Source organism: Panulirus ornatus, chromosome 14, assembly GCF_036320965.1.
Source record: "Panulirus ornatus isolate Po-2019 chromosome 14, ASM3632096v1, whole genome shotgun sequence".
Taxonomy (NCBI): domain Eukaryota; kingdom Metazoa; phylum Arthropoda; class Malacostraca; order Decapoda; family Palinuridae; genus Panulirus; species Panulirus ornatus.
The window spans coordinates 6,847,370-6,874,800 of record NC_092237.1 but is presented as its reverse complement, the minus strand read 5'-3'; positions in this window follow the sequence as shown (position 1 = coordinate 6,874,800).

Here is a 27,431-nt window from a genome sequence, read left to right as displayed (position 1 = left end):
TCGATTACATTTGGCACTGAAGAACACTCGTTTGTCGATTACATTTGCCACTGAAGAACACGCGTTTGTCGATTACATTTGGCAGTGAAGAACACGCGTTTGTCGATTACATTTGGCACTGAAGAACACTTATTTGTCGATTACATTTGGCACTGAAGAACACTGATTTGTCGATTACATTTGGCACTGAAGAACACGCGTTTGTCGATTACATTTGCCACTGAAGAACACTCGTTTGTCGATTACATTTGGTAGTGAAGAACACGCGTTTGTCGATTACATTTGCCACTGAAGAACACTCGTTTGTCGATTACATTTGGCACTGAAGAACACGCGTTTGTCGATTACATTTGGCACTGAAGAATACTCGTTCGTCGATCACATTTGGCACTGAAGAACACGCGTTTGTCGATTACATTTGCCACTGAAGAACACGCGTTTGTCGATTACATTTGGCAGTGAAGAACACGCGTTTGTCGATTACATTTGGCACTGAAGAACACTCGTTTGTCGATTACATTTGGCACTGAAGAACACTCGTTTGTCGATTACATTTGGCACTGAAGAACACTGATTTGTCGAGGGAGCAGCGCACGATGGTCGATGATGCCGGGGCCTTTCGGTGTGAGAACCACCCTAACGGTTGGCTCTCACCCTCGCGCTGGAATGCAGATAATGTGATGCCACAATTTTTTCCCTCCCACAATGGTAGTTAAATATGTATATTTATCACCTAATTATCTGCCGTAGGGTAATCTTTTAGGACGTTGTTTATTTTCAAATAGCATTATCGGTCTGGAATGGTATTCAGAGATAGGACTGCGTCCGCTACACACGAGCCGTACGCTAAACATAGCGGGGACTGAGAATAGGTAGATAGATAAATAGATAGACACGCACACTCCTTCTCCCCCTTACACACACACCCCCCACCAACACTACCACATTTCCCCTAGGGCAGAATGACGCACTTTCACGCACTTTTTTGGATGGTTTTAGGTTCACGCGCGTGACGCGTGCGTGGCGCCGTCAGCAGCTGGCTGACCCGTGTTGTGAGGAGCGACGCGTCGGGAGAGAGAGAGAGAGAGAGAGAGAGAGAGAGAGAGAGAGAGAGAGAGAGAGAGAGAGAGGACACGCCTCAGTGACGTCATGCACCACAATGGCCTTACTCCAGATTTCAAGTTGGCATATATATATATATATATATATATATATATATATATATATATATGGGAGCGGGGGGCTGGAAATCCTCCCCTCTCGTTTTTTTTTTTTTTTTTTTTTTTTTTTTTTTTTTAATTTTCCAAAAGAAGGAACAGAGAAGAGGGCCAGGTGAGGATATTCCCTCAAAGGCCCAGTCCTCTGTTCTTAACGCTACCTCGCTATCGCGGGAAATAGCGAATAGTATGAAAAAAAAAAAATATATATATATATATATATATATATATATATATATATTTTTTTTTTTTTTTTTATACTTTGTCGCTGTCTCCCGCGTTTGCGAGGTAGCGCAAGGAAACAGACGAAAGAAATGGCCCAACCCCCCCCATACACATGTACATACACACGTCCACACACGGAAATATACATACCTACACAGCTTTCCATGGTTTACCCCGGACGCCCCACATGCCCTGATTCAATCCACTGACAGCACGTCAACCCCTGTATACCACATCGCTCCAATTCACTCTATTCCTTGCCCTCCTTTCACCCTCCTGCATGTTCAGGCCCCGATCACACAAAATCCTCTTCACTCCATCTTTCCACCTCCAATTTGGTCTCCCTCTTCTCCTCGTTCCCTCCACCTCCGACACATATATCCTCTTGGTCAATCTTTCCTCACTCATTCTCTCCATGTGCCCAAACCATTTCAAAACACCCTCTTCTGCTCTCTCAACCACGCTCTTTTTATTTCCACACATCTCTCTTACCCTTACGTTACTTACTCGATCAAACCACCTCACACCACACATTGTCCTCAAACATCTCATTTCCAGCACATCCATCCATCATTTCATTATTATTTTATTTTGCTTTGTCGCTGTCTCCCGCGTTAGCGAGGTAGCGCAAGGAAACAGACGAAAGAATGGCCCAACCCACCCCCATACACATGTATATACATACACGTCCACACACGCAAATATACGTACCTATGCATCTCAATGTATACATATATATACACACACAGACATATACATATATACACGTGTACATAATTCATACTTCATAATTCATATTATATATATATATATATATATATATATATATATATATATATATATATATATATATATATATATATATATATATATGTATGTATTGCACGCCTTACATCATGTGTAAATCATCTCTGTAAAAGCAATATTGATTTAGCAGATTAAAGCAGACTATCATCCAAATATTGTATACACACACACACACACACACACACACACACACACACACAGGCGTAACCAGGTTATCATCAAACGAGCCAAAATGAGCTTTGTTGCGTTGGAGTTTAAAGAATAATCCAGCTGTTGTTCTCATTCAGCGCAACGTGTTTTGTTGTCTTTGTTTTGTTCTTTCTTATATCGTACGTACGAGAGCCAGTGTTATAGAGAGTTATAGAGAGTTCTCTTGTGATAATTATTATATTATACAGAATAGCTTTTTCTCTTCTTTTTTTTTTTTTATCTTTTTAAATCTGGTCTTTGTCAGTGTAACACGAGCAAATGCATTGACTTGGTAAATTACATTAAAAGGGAATTACGGCTTTATATAGAGGATTCAATACGCTGTTGTATTCTTTTTTTTTAACCTATTTATTTTTCAGCTTGTATTAAAAAAAACTGATTAGATTTTAGCATTTGATTAACTTTCTTTGGCCTGGTAGAGAATCACTATATGGAGAAGGTGTCTTGGTTTCCATTTCGAACATGAATTTCACGAGGATATACATGGTAATGGACTCCCGTGGTGTATAGCAGTTAGCGTTCCCTACTGTGACGCATTCACGGGCCGCCCAGGGGTCGGTCGAGGGCATGGGTTCGAATCCTGGTTGTGGTAGTGGGTCCACAACCAACCAAGCTGTTCATCCGCCACTAAGGATTGGTCGATAAAATGGATACCCTGCTCAGGCTAGGGTGTATATATATATATATATATATATATATATATATATATATATATATATATATTTTATTTTATTTTATTTTCCTTAGTCGCTGTCTCCCGCGTTAGCGAGGTAGCGCAAGGAAACAGACGAAAGAATGGCCCAACTCACCCACATACACATGTATATACATACACGTCCACACACGCAAATATACATATATTAGGGCCTCTGCTGCCCTTGCCATCTCAGCTCACACAAAGACACGAAGTACTCTGTGATCTGGGTTAGGGATGGGGCATTGTAAGAGGTGCAGATGCCAAGTGTTTTAAATTTCCGGGATACCGCGTGACACTGTCTCATTATCAGTTAATTTTTGTACCTTTTGTGTCAAGATTTGACGCCGACATACAACGCTCTCGCTGAACACACACGGCGCAGAAACGCGCACGAAACGAAACCCTTTGTCGTCATAAAGATTCGTAAGTGGGGAACTGTTTTAGAAAAAAAAACAAAAAAACCTAGCCAAACCACCCTCCCTCCTTTCTCACACCCCCAACCTACCCTCCATGGCTTGGAACAGCTGCTGAAGATAGTTTAGCTGTTCACAGCGGCGTCCGTCGCTGGCGCGCTGATTGGTGGATCAGCGCGTTAACCTTCGCTACGTTAAAAAAAAAATGTAGTGTGAAAATATGAGTGGACGAAGGCGGGCGGGCAGGACCGTCTGGTTGGCTTGATGCGATTAAGGTGTGGGCTAGGGAGAGAGAGAGAGAGAGAGAGAGAGAGAGAGAGAGAGAGAGAGAGAGAGAGAGAGAGAGAGAGAGAATTTGAGCAAATCTTGAAATCGCTTGTTACATTCCACCTTTCGAAATGCGACAAATAAACATTTAGCCAGAGATTGCGACCGTGGGGAGGTGGGAGGGGAAATTCCAGCGTTGACGTGTGTCTGATGATTGTCATCATTAGATGTTTAGAAATGATTTAGATATAGAAATTAGAGAAAGGATATAGTCTGTACTGCTCGTTACGGTTACTGACCATGTAATACAAATGGGGTGATTCCGGATTTGAGGAAAATCGTGGATGTGAACCGATTTAAGCCATTTGTATATCGTTATCGCTAACCCAACACGAGAGAAGTCTGTATCCCACTTAATATATATATATATATATATATATATATATATATATATATATATATATATATATATATATATATGTATATCATCATTCTTTTTGCTTTGTCGCTGTCTCCCGCGTTTGCGAGGTAGCGCAAGGAAACAGACGAAAGAAATGGCCCAACCCACCCCCATACACATGTATATACATACACGTCCCCACACGCAAAATATACATACCCATACATCTCAATGTACACATATATATACACACAGACACATACATATATATATATATATATATATATATATATATATATATATATATATATATATATATATATATATATATATATATATATATATGTATATATATATATATATATATATATATATATATATATATATATATATATATATATATATATATATATATATATTTACCTTTTTCTCATCCCTTCTTGATCATTTCTTGGTGGGGAAATATAGAATTTATATGTGCAGTTGCACTGGGTAAAGACGATCTAACGTGATGGTCAAAATGACATTGATTAAGTTAGTGGGAGAAAATGTGTTCATAGGCGGTTGCCACGGAAATTCTGAGCCGTGCAGGAATGCAAGAAGTTGTTGCATTTCCTCTAACCGTCGTGAAATGTGATAATAATTTGGCTGATTTTCTGTGACCAACGTGAAATGTGATAATAATTTGGCTGATTTCCTCTGACCGACGTGAAATGTAATAATAATTTGGCTGAACGAGGAAGGGATCCTGTGTCAGCTTTTTCCATGGTTTTGTTAAAAAAAAAAAAAATAAAAGTATTTTAAAGCCGTTTAAATAAAAAAAAGGAAAAACTGCGAACCCGTTATTAAAAAGAAAATAAAAAAACACATCTCACGCTATACTTAATACTCTAATGGAATCAGTAGGCCATGTGGGGCTATCCAGCTGTTCATAATGTAATTAGAAATTGACATGACGAGAGAGAGGGTTAGTGCCTGTACACATTTACCTTGACGCATTGGGCTGGATTCGAACCCCGAACCACCCACCCCCTTTTCCCTGGTGCGAACTTCTCGGTTCTCAACTTTCAACTGCCGTCAACGCTCGTTAGGGGTGGTTTGGGAGAGGGGGGGGGGTTGTAGTTATTGTTGAATGACGCCAGTAAGGACACCAGTGGTAGACGGGCTGTTCCCGCTTTAGCTGGAAGGCTGTTAGGCAGTTAGCAAAGCTTAAGCTGTGTGCAGAGATGAATGGCACGAGTCTGCATAGAACAGATCCTAATTCATATATATATATATATATATATATATATATATATATATATATATATATATATATATATATATATATATATATATTATCCCTGGGGATAGGGGAGAAAGAATACTTCCCACGTATTCCCTGCGTGTCGTAGAAGGCGACTAAAAGGGGAGGGAGCGAGTGGCTGGAAATCCTCCCCTCTCGTTTTTTTTTTTTTTTCAATTTTCCAAAAGAAGGAACAGAGAAGGGGGCCAGGTGAGGATATTCCCTCAAAGGCCCAGTCCTCTGTTCTTAACGCTACCTCGCTAATGCGGGAAATGGCGAATAGTTTAAAAGAAAGAAAAAGATATATATATATATATATATATATATATATATATATATATATATATATATATATATATATATATATATATATATGTATGTATGTATATGTAAGTGTGTGTATGTGTTTTAAGTATTTATACACATTATATTTAGAGATGTAGGAGAGTGAAGGATAAAGTCATATAATTGAAACTCTGGATCAGTACAAACCACTTCACTTTCCCTCAGTGATAACTTTTGGTTCCTGGAATTCATTTGGAGAGTTCCATTACTAGTGTTTCCTCGCTTGTGCTCCAATACAACTCCGTGTCCGGCGTAAAAAGAGAGAGAGAGAGAGAGAGAGAGAGAGAGAGAGAGAGAGAGAGAGAGAGAGAGAGAGAGAGAGGAAGGGGGGGGGGGAAGCCTGTGTGTTGCCTGGTTTAGTTTGGCTGCATTAATTGCTTTTGGGTGAAATGTATTGGTGGAAGACGGTCTTCTCTGTCTTTATATATATATATATATATATATATATATATATATATATATATATATATATATATATGTGTGTGTGTGTGTGTGTGTGTGTGTGTGTGTGATACTATAGGTAATATTTACCACAACACTGGTTTGTACATGTGGGCACCTATGTATATGTGGAATATTATATATAAATACATATCGTAACACTGATGCATAGATTAAGGGTAAGTGTAAATATATGTGATATTATATGCAGTATTTACCATAACATCAGGTAGACATAACAGTGTGTGGGTAGCTGTAAATGTGTTTGTGTGGGTAGCTGTAAATGTGTTTGTGTGGGTAGCTGTAAATGTGTTTGTGTGGGTAGCTGTAAATGTGTTTGTGTGGGTAGCTGTAAATGTGTTTGTGTGGGTAGCTGTAAATGTGTTTGTGTGGGTAGCTGTGAATGTGTTTATGTGGGTAGTTGTAAATGTGTTTGTTTGTATGGACTGCTGTAAATGTGTTTGTGTGGGTAGCTGTAAATGTGTTTGTGTGGGTAGCTGTAAATGTGTTTGTGTGGGTAGCTGTAAATGTGTTTGTGTGGGTAGCTGTAAATGTGTTTGTTTGTGTGGGCAGCTGTAAATGTGTTTGTGTGGGTAGCTGTAAATGTGTTTGTTTGTGTCGGTAGCTGTAAATGTGTTTGTGTGGATAGCTGTAAATGTGTTTGTGTGGGTAGTTGTAAATGTGTTTGTTTGTGTGGGTAGCTGTAAATGTGTTTGTTTGTATGGACTGCTGTAAATGTGTTTGTTTGTATGGACTGCTGTAAATGTGTTTGTGTGGGTAGCTGTAAATGTGTTTGTTTGTATGGACTGCTGTAAATGAGTTTGTGTGGGTAGCTGAAAATGTGTTTGTGTGGGTAGCTGTAAATGTGTTTGTTTGTATGGACTGCTGTAAATGTGTTTGTGTGGGTAGCTGAAAATGTGTTTGTGTGGGTAGCTGTCTGTAAACTTGTTGTTTTCCTTTTTTTCCCTTAACACAGCGTTACAGGACGGTGGATTTAAATACAAATCCCTCCACCTCCCCACCACCTCCCCCACCACCTCCCCCACCTCCCCACCACCTCCCCCACCACCTCCCCACCACCTCCCCCACCTCCCCACCACTCCCCCACCACCTCCCCACCACCTCCCCCACCTCCCCACCACCTCCCCACCACCTCCCCACCACCTCCCCACCACCTCCCACCACCTCCCCACCACCTCCCCACCACCTCCCCACCACCTTCCCCACCACCTCCCCACCACCTCCCCACCACCTCCCCCACCTCCTCCCCAGCAGCTGTGGGGATTTGTCCAATCGCTTGACTTCTCCCGGCCGCTACACCATGAGAGGGTAGCCATGGTGGATGAGGGTGTAACCCAGCGTCTCTGTACGCCAGCCTCGAACCTGTGTACTCTGGGGGGAGGAGTACTCTGGAGGCTGTGTTCTCTGGGGGGAGGAGTACTGTGGAGGGTGTGTACTCTGGGGGGAGGAGTACTGTGGAGGCTGTGTACTCTGGGGGAGGAGTACTGTGGAGGCTGTGTACTCTGGGGGGGAGGAGTACTGTGGAGTCTGTGTACTCTGGGGGAGGAGTACTGTGGAGGCTGTGTACTCTGGGGGGAAGGAGTACTGTGGAGGTTGTGTACTCTGGGGGGAGGAGTACTGTGGAGGTTGTGTACTCTGGGGGGAGGAGTACTGTGGAGGTTGTGTACTCTGGGGGAGGAGTACTGTGGAGGCTGTGTACTCTGGGGGGAGGAGTACTATGGAGGCTGTGTACTCTGGGGGGAGGAGTACTGTGGAGGCTGTGTACTCTGGGGGGTGGAGTAGTGTGGAGGCTGTGTACTCTGGGGGAGGAGTACTGTGGAGGCTGTGTACTCTGGGGGGAGGAGTACTGTGGAGGGTGTGTACTCTGGGGGGAGGAGTACTCTGGAGGCTGTGTTCTCTGGGGGAGGAGTACTGTGGAGGCTGTGTACTCTGGGGGGAGGAGTACTGTGGAGGTTGTGTACTCTGGGGGGGAGGAGTACTGTGGAGGTTGTGTACTCTGGGGGGGAGGAGTACTTTGAAGGCTGTGTACTCTGGGGGGAGGAGTAGTGTGGAGGCTGTGTACTCTGGGGGGGAGGAGTAGTGTGGAGGCTGTGTACTCTGGGGGGAGGAGTAGTGTGGAGGCTGTGTACTCTGGGGGGAGGAGTAGTGTGGAGGCTGTGTACTCTGGGGGGAGGAGTAGTGTGGAGGCTGTGTACTCTGGGGGGAGGAGTAGTGTGGAGGGTGTGTACTCTGGGGGAGGAGTAGTGTGGAGGGTGTGTACTCTTGGGGGAGGGGTAGTGTGGAGGCTGTGTACTCTGGGGGGAGGAGTAGTGTGGAGGCTGTGTACTCTGGGGGGAGGAGTACTGTGGAGGGTGTGTACTCTTGGGGGAGGAGTACTGTGGAGGCTGTGTACTCTGGGGGGAGGAGTACTCTGGAGGCTGTGTACTCTGGGGGGGAGGATTACTGTGGAGGCTGTGTACTCTGGGGGAGGAGTACTGTGGAGGCTGTGTACTCTGGGGGAGGAGTACTGTGGAGGCTGTGTACTCTGGGGGGAGGAGTACTGTGGAGGGTGTGTACTCTGGGGGGAGGAGTACTGTGGAGGGTGTGTACTCTGGGGGGAGGAGTAGTGTGGAGGCTGTGTACTCTGGGGGGAGGAGTAGTGTGGAGGCTGTGTACTCTGGGGGGAGGAGTAGTGTGGAGGCTGTGTACTCTGGGGGAAGAGTACTGTGGAGGCTGTGTACTCTGGGGGGAGGAGTACTGTGGAGGCTGTGTACTCTGGGGGAGGAGTACTGTGGAGGCTGTGTACTCTGGGGGGAGGAGTACTGTGGAGGCTGTGTACTCTGGGGGGAGGAGTACTGTGGAGGGTGTGTACTCTGGGGGGAGGAGTAGTGTGGAGGCTGTGTACTCTGGGGGGAGGAGTAGTGTGGAGGCTGTGTACTCTGGGGGGAGGAGTAGTGTGGAGGCTGTGTACTCTGGGGGAGGAGTACTGTGGAGGCTGTGTACTCTGGGGGAGCACTGTTTAGGCTGTCGTAAAGACAATGACTTTATTTGTGACGATCAAACCATCGTCCATTGTTACTTTACAGACAAGTTATTTTATTGCTCTGACTGATTCATTCGTCCAGGTCCCTGACTTTAGTCGTCCAGGTTCGTGACTGAAGTCGTCCAGGTCCTTGACTGGTTCGTCCAGGTCCCTGACTGGTTCGTCCATGTCCCTGACTGGTTCGTCCAGGTTCGTGACTAAAGTCGTCCAGGTCCCATGAATGACTTTAGCCAGGGCCCCTCACATGAGCCTCATCCATACTCACCCATAACCCCCCCCCAGACACTCACCTCATCCATACTCACCCATAACCCCCCCCAGACACTCACCTCATCCATACTCACCCATAACCCCCCCCCCAGACACTCACCTCATCCATACTCACCCATAACCCCCCCCCAGACACTCACCTCAACCCACCACTCCAACCACCCCTTCCCCCCAAACACAGACCCCCCCCGTCTCCCACCTCCTCTCTCTCTCTCTCTCTCTCTCTCTCTCTCTCTCTCTCTCTCTCTCTCTCTCTCTCTCTCTCTCCCTCTCTCCCATCATTAATATAAATTGGTGGTGAGTGTGGCTGGCCTGGCGCTGGGGGGGGGGGGGGGGGGGGCACAGCAGACGTCCGGTGAATAGGAAGTGTGTGTGTGTGTGTGTGTGGGAAAGGAGTGAGGGAGAGGGGCGGTGAGAGGGCTTCTCCACAGGGAGGCGAGGAGGGCCGTGGAAAGGGGACGACGAGAGTATGGCCAATGAGGGAAGCGAGGAGAGGATGGGGTTAACGAGGGAAGCAACGGCTGAATGGGTGGGGGGGTTAACGAGGGGAAACAAGAGAGTGGGTGGGTTAAACGAAGGAAACAAGAGAGTGGGGGGTTAACGAGGGGAAACAAGAGAGTGGGGGGTTAACGAGGGGAAACAAGAGAGTGGGGGGTTAACGAGGGAAGCAACGGCTGAGTGGGTGGGGGGTTAACGAGGGGAAACAAGAGAGTGGGGGTTAACGAGGGGAAACAAGAGAGTGGGGGGTTAACGAAGGAAACAAGAGGATGGGGTTAACGAAGGAAACAAGTGGGTGGGGTTAACGAATGAAACAAGTGGGTGGGGTTAACGAGGGAAACAAGAGTATGGGGCTAACGAGGGAAACAAGAGGATGGGGTTAACGAGGGAAACAAGAGGATGGGGTTAACGAGGGAAACAAGAGGATGGGGTTAACGAGGGAAACAAGAGGATGGGGTTAACGAAGGAAACAAGTGGGTGGGGTTAACGAGGGAAACAAGAGGATGGGGTTAACGAGGGAAACAAGAGGATGGGGTTAACGATGGAAACAAGAGGATGGGGTTAACGATGGAGACAAGAGGATGGGGTTAACGATGGAAACAAGAGGATGGGGTTAACGATGCAAACAAGAGGATGGGGTTAACGAAGGAAACAAGAGGATGGGGTTAACGATGCAAACAAGAGGATGGGGTTAACGATGCAAACAAGAGGATGGGGTTAACGAGGGAAACAAGAGGATGGGGTTAACGAGGGAAACAAGAGGATGGGGTTAACGAGGGAAACAAGAGGATGGGGTTAACGAAGGAAACAAGAGGGTGGGGCTAACGAGGGAGACAAGAGGATGGGGTTAACGAGGGAAGCAAGGGAGGATATGAAGAGAAATATTATTCTGGGAATTTTCCCCGCTGACTCAAGGGTGTAATGAAATTATCGACTTTACGGAGTTCCAGGCTCCCAGGGTCGTCTCCCAGCGTCTCCCAGGGTCGTCTCCCAGGCTCCCTGGGTCGTCTCCCAGGGTCGTCTCCCAGGCTCCCTGGGTCGTCTCCCAGGCTCCCTGGGTCGTCTCCCAAGGTCGTCTCCCAGGCTCCCTGGGTCGTCTCCCTTGGTCGTCTCCCAGGCTCCCAGGGTCGTCTTCCAGGGTCGTCTCCCAGGCTCCCTGGGTCGTCTCCCGGGCTCCCTGGGTGGTCTCCCAGGCTCCCTGGGTCGTCTCCCAGGGCGTCTCCCAGGCTCCCAGGGTCGTCTTCCAGCGTCTCCCAGGGTCGTCTCCCAGGCTCCCAGGGTCGTCTCCCAGGCTCCCTGGGTCGTCTCCCAGGGTCGTCCTCCAGGCTCCCTGGGTCGTCTCCCAGGGTCGTCTTCCAGGGTCGTCTCCCAGGCTCCCTGGGTCGTCTTCCAGGGTCATCTCCCAGGCTTCCTGGGTCGTCTCCCAGGGTCGTCTCCCAGGCTCCCAGGCTCGTCTCCCAGGGTCGTCTCCCAGGCCGAGGATTGCGTGGTCTGGCTAGTGGTGGGTGGTGGTGGGGGGTACACAAGCAGCCAGCTCTCGGGTACAAAACTCAAAGGAATACCTACAAAATGACCTCAAACCTATATTTCCACCAAATACTCGTATTCAACATGAATACAAGTCGTTACACTGAGTTTCTAAGCAAATCTGTTAACCCTCAGAAAAAATGCCTTTGATAACATAGATTTTTGTTCAGCCATTTTTTTTTTCATTTGAAATATAGGATAATAAAATCTATCCTATACTTGAAATAATCATGGGGGAAAATATTTTTTCTCACGATGCTTGACCCCGAAACCCATAACTACCCAGTTAGTACGCAGCGGATAATCACATCTAAATGAGAGATTGTTCAATGCATAACTAAAGCCCTTACTGACACCAAGCTTGTAACTATTTCAACCCCTTAGATTCTTCTTCTTCAGCTCGAACATGTTTTTTTTAATCCTGAAACGGAGGGTTTCAAACAAATCGATCAACCTTCACACAAAAAATAAACCCCCCAAAAAAAAGAATATTGTAGGTAAATAATGCGTTCATTTTTGTTTTTTCCCGGCCTCCAAAAAAAAAAAAAGAATTCATTTTGCTTTACCAGTGAACCACAGCGTAATGAAACGCTTCTGTACTTGGAAAGATAATCACGGAGAAGATGTAGGAATTGGCTACAGTGGGGTCAGACTCTCTGACCTTGTGTGTATGTGTGTGTGTTGTGTGTATGTGTGTGTGTGTGTGTGTGTGTGTGTGTGTGTGTGTGTGTGTGTGTGTGTGTGAAAGACGTCTCCAGTGGCCTCCTGTGTACATGGAAGTGCCGTGTTGATGGTGGATAGATCTGTCTCGCAGAGATGAACTGTGTTTACACCGAGTTTGGCCCAGACACACACACACACACACACACACACACACACACATACACACACACTCGCTTTGTTGTCAACCCCCCACACCCCCCCAGCCGCTCACACATACTTGCACCAACACACACTTACTCTCTCTCTCTCTCTCTCTCTCTCTCTCTCTCTCTCTCTCTCTCTCTCTCTCTCTCTCTCTCTCTCTCTCTCTCCCTGCCATCACAAGCGGCACACAATATCCCAAGGGCGTCACTGGCTGCCATCCGCTGTGTCTATCACTGTTCCGGGGATTTCACTGTTATCAACACCTGCTGCTCCTCTGGAATTTCACTGACCACTTACCTCCTCCATCTATCGCCACAGTGTCCACTGTTTAGGTGGGCCGATACGTGATCTATCGCCACAGTGTCCACTGTTTAGGTGGGCCGATAGGTGCAGTGATTTCTCAGTGGTGTCTACAGTGAGTGTGGTCGGTTCAATAATGAGGTCTGGTGTAGGGTTTGACAGGGGGGGGGAAAGGGCTTTAAGACCACACCTCCTCCTCCCTCATCACCCACACCCACACCCACACCTCCTCCCCCTCACCTCACCCCCCTCCCTCCCCCACCATCACCCACACCCACACCCAACCGCCTCCCCCTCACCTCACCCCCTCCCTCCCCCACGATCACCCACACCCACACCGCCTCCCCCTCACCTCACCCCCTCCCACCACCTCTCTTTCCCTCTCTCTCCAACGGGCCTGACACTGTGTGGATGACTCGGTGGGGAGAGAGAGAGAGAGAGAGAGAGAGAGAGAGAGAGAGAGAGAGAGAGAGAGAGAGAGAGAGCAAGGGGGGGGGGAAGCGCGAGGCGTCCCCCCCGCCCTCATGCAAGGGCCACGCCTCATTAACGACATGTGAGGAAACCTTCCGAAGGATATGTAGACCTGTGTGAAGGAACTGGTGTGTCCCTCACACACACACACACACACACACACACACACACACACACACACACACACACACACACACACACACACACACACACACACACACACACACACACACACACACACACAGAGGACTGAGCCTTAGAGGGAATATCCTCACTTGTCCCCCTTCTCTGTTCCTTCTTTTGTGTGTGTGTGTGTGTGTGTGCGTTGTGAAACCGGAGCAGCAATTCCCCCCGACGGTCATACCGTTGATGATGTCACAGTCGCAGACGTGACGTCATGTCCGTCACCGCCAGGATCAGATGGCCATCCATTTCGGTGTAACTGCGCCCCAAAAAGGGGGACCGGTGATTGGGGCAATTATTCTCCTTTTTCAGCCGATGGCGTAACGATATCGGCTTCTACTGTATCGACAAAAGCTACAATCTGCACCGCGTCCCGATATACCGATAATAGCCTGCCGATAACAGCCATATATATATATATATATATATATATATATATATATATATATATATATATATATATATATATATATATATATATGTTGGAAAGGATCACAATTTTGCGCGTGACCAAGATATTCCTATGAGTCCACGGGGAAAATGAAACACGAAACGTTCCCAAGTGCACTTTCGTGTAATGATCACACACATCATGTTTACCAAATGGCGTCCTAGCTTCGTCTCTTCGATGTATATCAACTGACTGTTATATTTCTCTCTTGTGTCTCCCCTGATGATGTGATTATTACACGAAAGTGCACTTGGGAACTTTTCGTGTTTCATTTTCCCCGTGGACTCATAGGAATATATATATATATATATATATATATATATATATATATATATATATATATATATATATATATATATATATATATATATATATATATACACACACACCATTTTCTCATCACTTATCTCACATTTCTCTCATATTCACATTTAATCAGCCACCTGCTCTGTCTGGACCAGAGCGACTTAATGACGTGAAAGACCAAGAATAATTAACGAGTCATTTTGATCTCATTTAATTTTGCGTAAAAAAAAAACAGATAACGAAATAAAAGATAACGAAAAAAGATAACGAAATAAAAGATAACGAAATAAAAGATAACGAAAAAAAGATAACGAAATAAAAGATAACGAAATAAAAGATAACGAAATAAAAGATAACGAAATAAAAGATAACGAAATAAAAGATATATCCGTGTCGTACCAACAACCCCCTGACCTGGAAATAGAGAATTTCACTGAGTGAAATCTTTATGCAAATGAAGGGATTTCGTGGTATGGATTGATGTACCTGATTACGTATTCGTCTCTTGGTGTGTTTCGTGTGGACGAAAGAGTTCAACTTGGAAGTAAGAACTCGTGACGAATTTCGTGGTATATTTTTCGTGTGTTTCGTGTGGACGAAAGAGTTCAACTTGGAAGTAAGAACTCGTGACGAATTTCGTGGTATATTTTTCGTGTGTTTCGTGTGGACGAAAGAGTTCAACTTGGAAGTAAGAACTCGTGACGAATCTCTTGGTATATTTTTCGTGTGTTTCGTGTGGACGAAAGAGTTCAACTTGGAAGTAAGAACTCGTGACGAATTTCGTGGTATATTTTTCGTGTGTTTCGTGTGGACGAAAGAGTTCAACTTGGGGGCCTGTGTGGTCATAACAGAGTGGGGGGGGTGAGGGGTGTGGGGAGGGAGGGAGGAGGCCCGTGGTGTGGCCAGGACAGACCCCGATGTGGATCGCTCACGTGGACTGAAAGGCGAAAAAGTCCACACACACACACACTCTGTGTGCTTCCCTCCACACACCCCATCTCTGACAACACTTGGCCACACAGTCCCTATGGAGCTGCCAACATCACACTTCCCACCTTTTTTCCTTTTTTTTCTTTTTTTTACAACCTTTTCTCTGCGAGTGTCTTCATAATAACTTCCCGTTTCCTTTTTCTTATCAACTTCACTCGCAGTCTTTGCCTCGTTTCCACCCACACCCCTTCCACCTCCTCCACCTTCCCCTTCCACCTCCTCCACCTTCCACCTCCTCCACCTTCCCCTTCCACCTCCTCCACCTTCCCCTTCTTCTTCTTAACGCGTTCACCGTCTTATCATTTCACGTTTTCCGTGCGCTTCTGTATCGTGTCTCTCTCTCTCTCTCTTCCCATTTCTGTCGAGGGATTTTTTGGGATCTTATTTCAGCCACTGTCTTTATTTTCGTGGTACACTTCGTCCTCATTTTCTTCTTTTCAACTGTATTTATTTTCGTGATACACTGCGTTCTCATTTCCTTTTTTTTCGTGTATATTTATTCATTTTTCTTCTGGTTTCGTTGTCCTTGCCATCCTGTCCTGTCCGTTTCATCACCAACCATTTCATTTTAAAGTCTTCGTAATCTCGTAAGTATCTTTTTTTATTTTTTTAAACACAGCGATAGACTTGGCGCGCGCTGAACATGCCCCCAGTCGACCCCATCCAGGGTGTGAGGAAAATATGGGGTCAAAAAAAAAGAGAGAATTTGAAAAAAAAAAGAAAAGGATTAATTAGGATCCCTCAGGTATGTTGGTAGAGTCGACTCCTTCAGGTAGAAAGGGTAGAGGAAGATGAGGGGAGGGAGGGGAGAGATGAATGGGGGGGAAGAGAGAAAGGGGCCACAGCTTCGTGGATCTGGGGTGAAGAAGGAGGTATGTTAATGGGGTGGGTGGATGAGGGTGTTGTGAGGGGTAGGAGCAATGAGGGCTATTGCTTTTTACGAGATGCTGAAAGGATAGATGCTATGAGAGTTACCCCTTTCTAGGGGGTAGTGGCACGAGAGCCACTACCCCTCTCTAGTGGGTAGTGGGAGGTGGGTATGCATGAGAGCCACTACCCCTGTCTAGGGGGTAGTGGGAGGTGGGTATGCACGAGAGCCACTACCCCTCTCTAGAGGGTGGTGGGAGGTGGGTATGCACGAGAGCCACTACCCCTCTCTAGTGGGTGGTGGGAGGTGGGTATGCACGAGAGCCACTACCCCTCTCTAGGGGGGGTAGTGGAGGCTAGGGCCGAGAGCACCTCCTGGCGTATTGTGTAAACAATTTTCAACCAATAAGTCTTGTTTGCCCAGCTCTGTCGGGCTGGCCTAGCTGCCGCTGGGAGGACTTTCTTGTTTACACGTTTAATGTATTGTTTGTTCGGGGAGAAACCAGGTTAATGGCGACCTTTTGATGGCATACATAGTTTAGTTATCTGAGAGTGAGCTGTGAGCCCCCAGGGATAGTCAGTCATCTCCTGTGTCTGTCTTATCTCTCAGGTACGTCAGGGTCCTTTAAAACCATCTCATATGTTTTTGTTTTTTTTTCATTCTCCCATTTCTCGTCTTTGTTACTGTGTCACATTTCTCTCGTAATCCTCTTTCCTCTCGTGTGTTATGTCGTTTATCATCTCGTCTGCCATACTACCTGCATTTAGAGACTATATCTCTCTCACTCACTCTTTTTTTTTTCGTCTGTATTGTTATCTTCTTTCTCATCGTACATTCACTGGGAGATATTATCTCTCCAGTGTGTTATCTTTCCAGTATGTTATCTCTTGTCTTCGCTGTTACCTTCACTGAGCAAAATCCTACCCTGGGTATTTTTATGTCTAACTTCTATGCATTTTTTTTTTCAGTGGTGGTGATGGACTGAGAGAGGTGTGCGATGCTACCTTATAACACACACTGCTTTTACCAGGTAAGTAGAGACATGGGGTAGCCCAGGACGCGGTACTACAAGCGGTGTAGGGGTGTAGGATTTCAGATCAAGGCGAGGAGGGTTTTTTTTTTTGAGATGATGTAAGGACGGAGTGTGCCAGGAGTCCCGTGGCACCGGTGCGAGGAGAGGTGTGGCATATGATCTCTGGGGTGAGGGTGAGGGAGTCGCCGCTATCCGGGGTCCTTTTCGCTGTAGGTACGAGAGAGGTGGAGTGCCAGTGACCCGAGGCCGTGCTGAAGAATGGACGAGAGAGTTGTGGGGCTCCGGCTGTGTTCAGAAAGCCAGCCACGTCCATTTGGCGAGAGCACAGGCCAAGAAGCGGTGGGATGTGTGTTTGTGGGTCGACTGCCGAATCTTGGGGGGAGGAGGTGGTCTGTGTCTTCGACATGAAAGATGCATCCAGATCTGAGTGTTATGTTAGATATGACGTGTCGATGTTTTGATTTCGGAGAGATGATGGTTGGTGTCCAGAATACGCCGGGGAAAGTGTAACACACACATGTCTGGGGGAGTGCAGTTTCAGATAAGCGTGTGTTGAACGGAGTTAAGAGGGCCGTAGTGGATTTCTCCGACGAGGCAGACATTCTTATTTGAGTGAGTCACTGTTCTAATTGAAGGATATTTTACGACTGCATTTCTGTTACTGATGGCGTAGTGTTTAAGTGCATTGATGGGGACTATGCATGGTCCGCACAGGATGGGACATTCGCCCTGTGGTCTGCAGGAGTTGACGAGAAGTCGAGTAGGAAAAGACGAAGAAGAGGGTTTGGGGTGTGTGGACTGCTCCTCCACCTTGGGAGGGGCAATTCATCGTAAGACTCGAGCATTTGGGAGGTGAAGCCTTCCTTGAAAGACCCCCAGGCTTGGGGGCCATCCTACTGACTGTGAGGTCGACAAACCCATCATGGGTCATCTGGGTGGTGGGTGGATGGTGTCAAGCAGCCCTTACATGAGAAGAGTATATATATATATATATATATATATATATATATATATATATATATATATATATATATATATATATATACATCTTACCTTACCAGCTGCTGTCCATTATGAGTGTCAGGTGTACACATGTCGTGGGTCAGGCAGCGGCGGTAGGACCCTCGGATATTGAGCTGCTGCCTGGCCAGGTGTCGGCCAGCCTAAAGCTGAGGTTCAGTGTATGGTTGGCCAGCGTGGGGCGGGGGTGGCCAGCGTGGGGGCGCGGGGGTGGCCAGCGTAAAGTAAGGGGGTGGCCAGCGTGGGGTAGGAGGTGGCTAGCGAGGGATAAGGGTGGACACTTTGAGGTCAGGGGTAGGGGTGGCCAGCCACCTTGGGGTTAAAAAGGTGGGCCAACGGTGTTTTTAAGGGTCGTTTGGAGATGATCAGGGTTGTATAAGAGAGTGGATCATCAGGGGGTGTTAGGGTGATGTGATCAGGGTGGCGCTAGGGTGATCAGGGTGGCGCTAGGGTGATGTATGGCAGAGGGACAAAAGGCAACCTCAAAGCCAAGCATCGATACCCGATTTACATTTATATTACTGGTGTCCCCTGACGGTGACCCTACCCTAGCACCCAGGCTCTGGCCCAGGTCCCCGGTGGTCCCAGCACCCACCAGCTCCTGGGTCAGGTCCCCGGTAGTCCCAGCACCCAGCTACTGGGTCAGGTCCCCGGTGGTCCCAGCAGGACTCCAGGGCAGGAGCGCTTCTCCGACAGGCCGTGGTAAGGTCTCTCCAGTGTCAAGTCCCCTTGCGTCCCAGCGGAACTCAATAAACCAGGTCCCCCAAGAGTCCCAGCAGGGCTCCCTAGCCTACGTCAGGTCCCTCGTAATCCCTGAGGGGCGTGAGAGCCACAGGTCTTATTATGCCTTTCCCATGTGACTGTCAAGGGACACGACCTAGTCTGTCTCAGGTCACACGACAGTTGACCAAGAGACCAGATGCTGGGCCCTGGCTTCTAAACGACCCCAGCTCATAGTCTCACCTTCCTCACAGCTCCGACCACTTGAGTTAAGGGCTACTGAATTAATGTGGGATATCTCTGTCGACATCAGAATATCGTGCGCTGGTGTCGCTGATGGGCCAGAAATCCTATGGCTAAAGCATCAGAGATTTGTCCCCCCAAGGCAGATAACTGGTCCTTCTGATTATGAGACTTCTTAACCCTCTCTTCCCAGACATGAATGTAACATATTATGTATACTAAATACAGGTTGTTTTGGGGGTCATACATACAGGGGATGGCATGTGGGTGATCCTGTACTGCTTAAAGTACTTCAGAAACACTGTAGACGATCGTGGATGACAGCGGAGTTGAGTGGATGAGGTGTACAGGAGCCGACACCCAGACTTCGCAGGGATGGCGAAGGTGTTTCAGAGGAGAAGAGACATTACACACACACACACACACACACACACACACACACACACACACACACACACATACCTCTTGCTAGTCTCTCCTCACCTCATTTATCTAGAGCGGAAGTTTAGTTCGTGTTGGAATGTCATGTGGGGTCAGATAGCCTCGTCACAGGCCAGAAGGCCTTCTGTTATCTGTGTTCTCCTGTTTTGTCTTAGGAATGTTCGGTATTTGGAGAGTACGTTTAGTATTAGCTTGAGGTGAGGTTGTAGTGGTGCACGGGTTGGGGTCAAAACAGGTATATAGGCTCGGTCGAGAGGCTGGAAGTAAGGAACTTTTTCCAAGGGAGATACGAGAAATCCACGACCTTATCATTTTATTTTCTCAGACTTAAATCAGTAGGGTAGCAAGTCTAACCCCCCAGACCCCTCTCAGGGAGCTGATAGGTCGGTAACTTTTCTAGTGAAGGAAGGAACTATTTTCTACAAACGGTGGGCCATGCATCTACTTGATCTACCCCAGGGAAACGGGAGAGACATGAATGATGGCAGCTTGAGGGAAATTTCTGGCCTGGCTTCAAAAACGACGAGCATAGCCCCCCCCCCCACACTGACATAAGGGGCCCCAAGAAATTATCCTACACAGTTTCCGGTCCGCGCTTCACATGGGCCGCAAATCCATGAAGCACGCAAATGTTCCACAGATAAATTCCTTTTTTTGCTTCCTTTCCCCCTTCCCGCGGGGGTTACCCAATCAAAAAATTTTTTTTCTTTTCCCTAAAATTTGGTCCTTTCCTGTTCCTCCCTTGGACCTTATCTTGAATCTTTCCCATCTTTCTCATGTGAAACATTTCAAACCCCCCTTTTTGGCCCAAAAAGGTTTTTTTTCCCATAAAAAACCCTTACACACCCCAAACCACCCACCCCACACTTTTCCTCTATCTCTTCCACCACCATCCTTCAATCTACAAGATGTTCGGTTGGAAATGGGTCAGCCTTTTGGGAACCCTTTTCTCCCTTTTGTCTTAAATTTTTGGTTTGGAGGAGTAATGTTGATTTATTAAAGGGGGGCAAAATTTTACCCCCCCCAAATTGAATGCTTCCGGGGGGAATCGAAAATCCACCCTATTTTTTAAAATTCAATTTAAAACCCAGTTTTTCCCAATTCAACCCCCCCCCTTGAGACCTAACTATTTTTCCTAAAAAGCCTTTTTCACATTTCCCATTTTTCTCCAAAACAAAGCAAAGTTCTGGGTTTTCTTGTTGCCCTGGCGGTTAACAGGCCTTGGAACACCCAACTCCTCCCCCCAAAAGGGGTTTATTTTCCCCCTTTTCTGGCCCTTTTGGATTTCCCCCCCAAAAATCCATAAAAAAACATGGGGGGTCCAATTTCCCGGAAAACCCTAGGGGATTTTCCTAAGGAAAAGCTTCATCTGATAAAAATTTCCTGTTAACCTTGGCTAAATTTAAAAACCCAAAAAGATTTTTTATGTTTTGCCCCCAAGATAGGGTTGGAATAAAACCGCCAAGTTTTTAAATTTTTTAAGCAAACCTGTAAATTCTAATTGAAACCGCAGTTTTTGAGGTGGAAGCCCATTATCCTAATTTTAGGGAAACCAAAAATACCCGAATTTGAGCCTCACCCATCCTTTCCTTGAAAAAAGGCCTTGACCTTCCCCCAAAATCTCATATATATTTTTATATATATATATATATATATATATATTATATATATATATATATATATTATATATATATATATATATATTGGAAAGGATCACAATTTTGCGCGTGATCAAGATATTCCTATGTTTTGGACAATCACATGTTTACCAAATGGCGTCCTAGCTTCGTCTCTTCGATGTATATCAACTGACTGTGATATTCCTCTCTTGTGTCTCCCCTGATGATGTGATTATTACACGAAAGTGCACTTGGGAACTTTTCGTGTTTCATTTTCCCCGTGGACTCATAGGAATATATATATACACAGATGTTACGAATCCCTCCTTGTTCGTGGTGGCCTCCGTCCTGCATTGTATCGTGTCATTAATATTCTCGCTCGGCCCAGCAAGACGTCTGTGGTCGGCGGTCATGGGAAGGAGCTGTGATGTTGAGACAATGTTGTCCATTGATCTTTTCTTTTCTTTCTCTAAAATCTGTTCAGTGCGACCCAGTCGGCACACGACCCTTGATCGCAACGCTGTACACGACCCTCGAGGACGACCCCTTGGATCACGACGCTGTACACGATCCTCGAGGACGACACCTTGGATCACGACGCTGTACACGACCCTCGAGGACGACCCTTGATCACGACGCTGTACACGACCCTCAAGGACGACCCTTGATCACGACGCTGTACACGACCCTCGAGGACGACCCTTGATCACGACACTGTACACGACGCTCGAGGACGACCCTTGATCACGACGCTGTACACGACCCCTCGAGGACGACCCCTTGGATCACGACGCTGTACACGACCCCTCGAGGACGACCCCTTGATCGCGCCGCTGTACACGACCCTCGAGGACGACCCCTTGATCACGACGCTGTACACGACCCTCGAGGACGACCCCTTGATCACGACGCTGTACACGACCTCCCTCGAGGACGACCCTTGAACTCTCTCTAGCTTTGTGAATCTGGGTTACATGCCGGCATGACCCATTTCATCTGAACCTTAAAGGTCGGGTTGAGGGCCAAGGGCCGGGGCTTCGAGGGTGTCGTGCCGTCGCTCTTTGAGGGGGTGTAGGGTGTGGGGGTGTAGGGTGTATATAATCATTTAAGACACCCCAGAAAATCGGTACCTGGCAGCCACATACATATACCACCTGTATACTTTTAATAAGGACTTGTATAAGTAGATGAAAGGTGAGGGATGACTGCGTCTGGCGATGCCAGGAAGGAGACAAGCCAGAGATAACGTATCATCTGCGATGAGGAGATAAGAGACGATAGTAGACACACTGAAGAAGAAAGATACATGCGTGTGAAGACGAAAGATACATGCGTGTGAAGACGAAAGATACATGCGTGTGAAGACGAAAGAACCATGCGTGTGAAAGCATGACGAAGAGGATTACCATGTACTTCATTGTCATGATCCCAGACACTGCTCTGGTCACTGTTTCGCTCAGACTTGACCTACACCCCTCCCGCCCTCCCTCTGTTTTTATCACTGGATATAGTCATTCACTGTAGATTATCTCCACCGCTAGCCAACCAGCCAGTCACACACACGCGCACCCACATGACCCCAAAGCATGCACAACGAACGCAGTAAGAGCACAGCACACGGTGGTGGAAATTATACCCGGCACAAGGTCATCTCGATATCTGTAAGGGGTCTCGTGTGTTCCGTGATCCTGTCTCGCACGCATACCTCGCAGTCATGGGGGGGGGTTCAAGCAAGAAGGAGGGGAGCCGTGTGGCTGGCACTGCATGACATGCAAATCGTGATGGGGGGGAGGTGGGGAGGGGGAGGGGGGTCGTTACGAAGGCTATCTGAGCCGGGGGGGGTGGGGGTCTCTCTCTCTCTCTCTCTCTCTCTCTCTCTCTCTCTCTCTCTCTCTCTCTCTCTCTCTCTCTCTCTCTCTCTCTCTCTCTCTCTCTCTCTCTCACTGTCTCTCTCTCCCCTCCCTCTCCACTTCCCTCCCCACCACCTCGTTCCATCACCCCAGAGAGGAGAGTCTCTCTCTCTCTCTCTCTCTCTCTCTCTCTCTCTCTCTCTCTCTCTCTCTCTCTTCTTCTCTCTCCTCTCTCTCTCTCTCTCTCCAGTAACCCACAAACCTCTCCACCGCCCAAATGGGTCTCCCTCCCTCCCTCCCCCCCCTCGCTACCTTTTGTCGTGTGTGATTTACCATAGCCGGGTATTGGGGGGGGAGAGGAGGGGTGGTTGGGAGGGTGTACTGTGAGGGTGGGTGTTAGGAGGGTGTACTGTGTGACTGGATGTTAGGAGGGTGTACTGTGTGACTGGATGTTAGGAGGGTGTACTGTGAGGGTGGGTGTTGGGAGGGTGTACTGTGAGGCTGGGTGTTGGGAGGGTTGTACTGTGAGGGTGGGTGTTGGAGGGTGTATCGCGAGGCTGGGTGTTGGGAGGGTTGTACTGTGAGGGTGGGTGTTGGAGGGTGTACTGTGAGGGTGGGTGTTGGGAGGGTGTACTGTGAGGCTGGGTGTTGGGAGGGTGTACTGTGTGACTGGATGTTAGGAGGGTGTACTGTGAGGGTGGGTGTTGGGAGGGTGTACTGTGTGACTGGATGTTAGGAGGGTGTACTGTGTGACTGGATGTTAGGAGGGTGTACTGTGTGACTGGATGTTAGGAGGGTGTACTGTGTGACTGGGTGTTGGGAGGGTGTACTGTGTGGGTGGGTGTTGGGAGGGTGTACTGTGTGACTGGGTGTTGGGAGGGTGTACTGTGTGACTGGGTGTTGGGAGGGTGTATCGTGAGGCTGGGTGTTGGGAGGGTGTACTGTGTGACTGGATGTTAGGAGGGTGTACTGTGTGACTGGATGTTAGGAGGGTGTACTGTGTGACTGGGTGTTGGGAGGGTTGTACTGTGAGGGTGGGTGTCGGGAGGGTGTATTGTGTGACTGGATGTTAGGAGGGTGTACTGTGAGGGTGGGTGTTAGGAGGGTGTACTGTGTGACTGGATGTTAGGAGGGTGTACTGTGAGGGTGGGTGTTAGGAGGGTGTACTGTGAGGGTGGGTGTTGGAGGGTGTATCGCGAGGCTGGGTGTTGGGAGGGTGTACTGTGAGGGTGGGTGTTGGGAGGGTGTACTGTGAGGCTGGGTGTTGGGAGGGTGTACTGTGTGACTGGATGTTAGGAGGGTGTACTGTGAGGATGGGTTTGGGAGGATGGAGGGAAGACCCAGAGAGAGGTGATGGGTCTGGGAGGATGGAGGGAAGACCCAGAGAGAGGTGATGGGTCTGGGAGGATGGAGGGAAGACCCAGAGAGAGGTGATGGGTCTGGGAGGATGGAGGGAAGACCCAGAGAGAGGTGATGGGTCTGGGAGGATGGAGGGAAGACCCAGAGAGAGGTGATGGGTCTGGGAGGATGGAGGGAAGACCCAGAGAGAGGTGATGGGTCTGGGAGGATGGAGGGAAGACCCAGAGAGAGGTGATGGGTCTGGGAGGATGGAGGGAAGACCCAGAGAGAGGTGATGGGTCTGGGAGGATGGAGGGAAGACCCAGAGAGAGGTGATGGGTCTGGGAGGATGGAGGGAAGACCCAGAGAGAGGTGATGGGTCTGGGAGGATGGAGGGAAGACCCAGAGAGAGGTGATGGGTCTGGGAGGATGGAGGGAAGACCCAGAGAGAGGTGATGGGTCTGGGAGGATGGAGGGAAGACCCAGAGAGAGGTGATGGGTCTGGGAGGATGGAGGGAAGACCCCAGGGAGAGATGATGGGTCTGGGAGGATGAAGGGATGACCCAGGTAGAGGTGATGGGTCTGGAAGGATGAAGGGAAGACCGCAGGATGAGGTGATGGGTTTGGGAGGATGGAGGGAAGACCCAGAGAGAGGTGATGGGTCTGGGAGGATGGAGGGAAGACCGCAGAGAGAGGTGATGGGTCTGGGAGGATGGAGGGAAGACCCAGAGAGAGGTGATGGGTCTGGGAGGATGGAGGGAAGACCCAGAGAGAGGTGATGGGTCTGGGAGGATGGAGGGAAGACCCAGGGAGAGGTGATGGGTCTGGGAGGATGGAGGGAAGACCCAGGGAGAGGTGATGGGTCTGGGAGGATGGAGGGAAGACCCCAGGGTGAGGTGATGGGTTTGGGAGGGTTGTACTGTGAGGTTGGGTGTTGGGAGGGTGTACTGTGTGACTGGGTGTTGGGAGGGTGTACTGTGTGACTGGGTGTTGGGAGGGTTGTACTGTGAGGTTGGGTGTTGGGAGGGTTGTACTGTGAGGTTGGGTGTTGGGAGGGTTGTACTGTGAGGTTGGGTGTTGGGAGGGTGTACTGTGTGACTGGATGTTAGGAGGGTGTACTGTGTGACTGGATGTTAGGAGGGTGTACTGTGTGACTGGATGTTAGGAGGGTGTACTGTGAGGGTGGGTGTTGGGAGGGTGTACTGTGAGGGTGGGTGTTAGGAGGGTGTACTGTGAGGGTGGGTGTTGGGAGGGTGTACTGTGAGGCTGGGTGTTAGGAGGGTGTATCGCGAGGCTGGGTGTTGCGAGGGTGTATTGTGAGGCTGGGTGTTGGGAGGGTGTATTGTGAGGCTGGGTGTTGGGAGGGTGTACTGTGAGGGTGGGTGTTGGGAGGGTGTACTGTGAGGGTGGGTGTTGGGAGGTGTACTGTGAGGGTGGGTGTTGGGGGTGTACTGTGAGCGTGGGTGTTGGGAGGGTGTACTGTGAGGGTGGGTGTTGGGAGGGTGTACTGTGAGGCTGGGTGTTGGGAGGGTGTACTGTGAGGGTGGGTGGTTGGAGGGTGTACTGTGAGGCTGGGTGTTGGGAGGGTGTGTTGTGTGACTGGGTGTTGGGAGGGTGTACTGTGTGACTGGGTGTTGGGAGGGTGTATCGCGAGGCTGGGTGTTGGGAGAGTGTATTGTGAGGCTGGGTGTTGGGAGGATGTACTGTGTGACTGGGTGTTGGGAGGGTGTACTGTGTGACTGGGTGTTGGGAGGGTGTATCGCGAGGCTGGGTGTTGGGAGAGTGTATTGTGAGGGTGGGTGTTGGGAGGGTGTACTGTGAGGCTGGATGGTAGGAGGGTGTACTGTGAGGCTGGGTGTTGGGAGGGTGTACTGTGTGACTGGGTGTTAGTATGGCATAACCTTATATTCTTCTGTACACCACTACGTATTCATATGAACCAACCGTAAGAGTAAAACCCCTTTTAACCGGAACGGTTCCGGATAATGGAGGTTTACGTCCCTGAAATCCGGCAAAGGATGAGTTGGATGCGGATTGGCTACCCTCGGTACTCGCCGGGGGATGCGTATGACAACAGGCGTCACCTGATTGGCTCAACAGGCGACGATGCATGTTTACATGCCACCTGATTGGCTCACCAGGCGATGAACGTTTACGTGCGACCAATCACGCGAGAGAGAGGTGTGTGTGTGTTGCAGAACACCCTCCCTCCGGCAGTGTAGGTCAGACGTACGGACAACAGCGGGGAAATCAAACAATAATAAAACAAGTCAAAAAATAAAAAAGAATTTTTTTTTTCTTTTTCTTTTTTTTATTCAAAAGTGTTGGTTTTCGCTGTTCCTCCTGCGCCATGATTTCTCATCGGATTTATGTGAATATTCAAAAATGGTCCCGGAGGCTTAGGGAAAAATGCGTTAATCCACACACACACACACACACACACACACACACACACACACACACACACACACACACACGACTGACTGAGGCGAGACCCGTTTCTGTATGTAACAGTTGGGTCTGTTGAGAAACGTTGTTAGTTTCAACAGTCTGTTTGGTTTGCTGGAGCTGCCGTTGGTTTCAACAGTCTGTTTGGTTTGCTGGAGCTGCCGTTGGTTTCAACAGTCTGTTTGTTTGCTGGAGCTGCCGTTAGTTTCAACAGTCTGTTTGATTTGCTGGAGCTGCCGTTGGTTTCAACAGTCTGTTTGTTTGCTGGAGCTGCCGTTGGTTTCAACAGGAACTGTTTTGCTCTGTGTCAAGGAAGCGCCTCGCGCCACGGGGAGGCAAACTGGAAAATCCAGCAGTTTTCCTGGAAACCTGGAAAGGATGGTGGTTTAAAATCTTTCGACTCACACACACACACACACACACACACACACACACACACACACACACACACACACACACACACACACAACACACACACACACAACACACACACACCGATAGTCCTGTTAGTTCTGGTGACTTGGTTGAACACGACGGTACGATGGTTGAACACGACGGTACGATGGTTGAGCACGACGGTACGATGGTTGAACACGACGGTACGATGGTTGAACATGATGGTACGATGGTTGAACATG